This window comes from Ipomoea triloba, chromosome 2 (genome assembly GCF_003576645.1).
Source record: "Ipomoea triloba cultivar NCNSP0323 chromosome 2, ASM357664v1".
Lineage (NCBI taxonomy): Eukaryota > Viridiplantae > Streptophyta > Magnoliopsida > Solanales > Convolvulaceae > Ipomoea > Ipomoea triloba.
The window spans coordinates 17189541-17193501 of NC_044917.1; positions in this window are offsets into that span (position 1 = coordinate 17189541).

The window sequence follows — 3961 nt, forward strand, 5'->3', positions numbered from 1 at the left end:
TTCAACCAAATCAATTATCCAAATTCAAGTGACTAATTCCAACTTAAGGGAATTCCTTACCTCAAAGGTTTATTAACACCTTAGGAAGAAATTCTTGGATCTTTCCCCAACTTTCACCTTAAAACCCTAGGTCCAAATCAACACCAAAACATCAAATATCAAGAAACTAAGCATAGATTCATAACCTAGGAAGAATTACAAGGCTTTCTACCGAATAAAATCGAAAACTTACCGAATAAAATTGAGAGATGTGAAGGAATTTGCCATGGAAATTGAAGCTTTGTGAAGAAGATGGAAATGGAATCATCTCTCTCTCTCCTCACGAAATGGGAATGAAGAATTGAAGAAATGGGAAATTGCTTTTATATTGATCCCAATCTTATGTGATAAGCTTGGAAAAAAATTAATAAAATAATAAAATATCTTCCAACTTATCAGTTGGGGTCCAAACAGATAAAGTTTCGGTGGAAAATAATCCAGATAGAATAATTTCCGAAACTAAAAATTTATTCCAGACTAACCCTCAAAATTGGGCTAGGTTCGGTACACCGCGAAATTTAGCGATGTACGATCAAAATAAATTTTCGCTGCTATGAGCTGATTTAATTAAATAGGAAATTCAAGAATAATAGTATGGTGTCTAATAATTCATTTCCTAGGACAAACGGGTCCGAACACCAGCTCCTAAAATTTTTACGGTTCGTGACCGGTACGTAGGTTCGCAGCTTAATAACAACTATACTCACTTATAAAAATTCTTTTGAAATATCTGAAGATCATAACTTAGGAATGTCAACGCCTTAAGATAATGTTAATAAAATACGGGGTATTACATTCCTCCCTTCTTTGGTACTACGTGAGTCGGATTGACCCATGTGCTGTCCGAAATAGGGTAGATCATGCCGACATCCATAAGTTTGATCACCTCGTTTTTCACGACTTCAAATGTGTTTGGGTTAAGTCGACGCTGCGGTTGCGCCACAGGTTTGGATCCTTCTTCCAATAGAATTTTATGTGTGCAAATGGCCGGATTAATCCCCTTCAAGTCAGTCATCTTCCAACCTATAGCTTCTTTGTTTCTTTTCAACACTGTTATCAGTTGTTCTTTTTATCTTTCTGAAAGATCTGTTGCAATAACAATTGGTAATTCTTTCCCTGTTCCTAAATAGGCATACTCAAGATGAACAGGTAGAGGTTTTAATTCTCCTTCATGCATTATCTCATCGTCTTCTTTCCTGTTCTCATTTTCATCATCATATTCCTCCTTAAATTCATCAAATTCATCCCCGTCATTTCTAACCATTCCCTCCGAGACTTCACCAACAGAGTTTATATTCTCAACAAATTCAGAAACACAATCATTATTAAGCAAATTAAAATGATCGACCTCTCGGTGTAAAGCAATATGTAAAGAATTAAGTTCATGCTCAAAAGTACTTTCATTATAACTTTTAGCACCTATGGGACATTCCCAATTAAAATCATGCCTCTTAGCTTTAGGTACTTCGCACAGGTAATCAATTTCATCATGCACATAATCAGCGAAAAAGCATTCATCACCATCTAAAGGATATTTCATCATTTTAGTCACGTCGAAGCTAGCAGACTCGTCTCCTACACGGATAACGAGTTTGCCTTCTCCCACATCTATTAAAGCTCTAGCAGTCGCCAAGAAAGGTCTGCCCAAGATGAGAGGAATCTCCACATCTGGGTCCATATCTAAGATCACAAAGTCCACTGGAAAAATGAATTTATCAACTTAGACTAAAACGTCTTCCACTATACCCCTGGGGTACTTGGTAGATCGGTCAACTAATTGAATGCTCATGCGTGTGGGCTTAAGGGTTCCTAGATTCAATTGTCGATATAATGCAAAGGGCATTAGATTGATGCTAGCACCTAGGTCTGCCAAGGCTCTATTAAAAGTCATGCCTCCTATATTACAAGGTATAGTAAAGCTTCCAGGATCTTTTAATTTTCTAGGCACATCCTTATGTAATATAGCAGAACATTCCTCTCCTAGCACAACAGTAGCAGTTTCAGCTAATCTCTTTTTATTAGATAGAAGATCTTTAAGGAATTTGGCATACCTCGGCATTTCTCCTAGTGCATCGATGAATGGCATATCAACGTGTAATTGGCGTAGCATTTGTAGGAATTTGTCGTATTTGGCGTTGTCGATATCGGTGCGGAATCTCTGAGGGAACGGAAGTTTTACTTTCGGCACCGGCGGTGGTTCTTGCATGATTTCTTTTCCTTTCCGAGAAGGTTGTGGTTGTATTTCTTCCTTCCTGAGTTCTTCTTCAAGTGCTCGTTCGGCTTGCGTTGAATTGGTGGTCTCTTCATTGTCCACTCTTGACTCTTCTGTTGGAATGGATTGCGGAGGAGGTGGAACAATGTCTGGAAGTGCTCTTCCGCTTCTCAATGTTACGGCATTTACATCTGTTTCTCCCTGGGATTGGATCATTTCCATAATTTTTGCGAGTGTGCTTTCAACCGTTTGAAGTGGTGAAAGCGTCTCGTGGCGCAGTTCTTGGATTTCTCCGAGCATCTCTTTAGTAATGGTTTCCTTAAGTCTTGCATTCTCCTCCCTCGTTTCTTGGATGAAATCATTTAAACGTTGTTCGAGGGTGGTTTGGTTGTTTTCAGGCGAAAGAGGCTGCTCTAGGGAAGTAGAAGAATAGGCATATGCATTGGCTCTGTCCACGTCCTCACCACGCGTGTGACTTGGCGTGGAATTGTTCCAGTGAGCTCCCACGCTGGCACACACGCGTGTGGGTATCGTGGTAGGATCACAGCTCGCAAAAATTTCAGAATTTTGATGTTTTGGCTCGTCGAAATGCGTTGGAGGGTAATAAGGAGGTATCGCGTGAGGAGGATATCTCTGGGGTTGAAAATGTTGTGTGACGTATGCTTGTTCATGATAATAAATTGGTGGAGGAGGTAGTGAGTATGGAAAAGAGGGTGGGTAAGGAAAATGGTAGTTATGATAGTATTGAGGTGGTGGGTATGAAGGTTGGGGTTGTGAAGGATAGTAGGGATTTCTTCCGTATGGTATATGACTATGGTAAGCTTGATTATTAAGTGGCGGTGGATCCATGATTTTATTGAAGAATTCCTGCAAACAAATTTTCAGGCAAAGAATCGGAGCACAAGAGGTAGCTCTTTTTACAAATTAGCTCAAATAGTGTGTGGTTGGGTGCGGAAGTGTAATTGGTAATAAAACAAGTCAAAAGAAAAGAAAGTAAACAAGTTATCCAAACGATTCAAGATAGTAAAACTTTAAATTCACCGTTTGCCATCCCTGGTAACGGCGCCATTTTGAAGGATGTATGTGTAGTGGGAATTGCATGTGAAGGTATGGAGGGTGTTAAAACGAAGAGTCATGAACTCCCCGAGTGTCGTATCTCTCGCCTATGGCAAATTGGAAAATATACGGCTTTGCTTCCTTGGTTTGTTTGAATAACGTTAAGATGGATCATGTGGATACTGGTAAAAAGGAAATGTTAAGAGGGCAAAGGTTTATGAAATAAAGAAGTAAACAAAGGGAAATAAAGGCGGATGGGGCTAAGATATCATGGAGATTGGTTAAAGGTGCGAGGTAGAGTATTGATTTCCATTGAGTTACGGTTGAAGGAGCTTGGAACATTGTCCTGAGTGGCGTCACACTCAAGCTCCCAATCCTCAGTCGGTTGGGGAATTTTGTCAAACACTTTGTCTACAAGTTCCCTCCAGATCTCATCTTCTCAGATGAGAACGGGAGATGTGGGTAGTGGGCTACATCTCTTTGCGATATCTCGCCAAAGAGATGATCCTATACTCTTGGAGAGACCGGGGCCCACAATCCAACAAGATCATACAAAACATACACACATATTCAACATTCCTCAAAGAAATCAAACTCATTCATCAAATTAGATCATGAACACCAATCATCCATTCAATCTAGCCCCTATCCTAG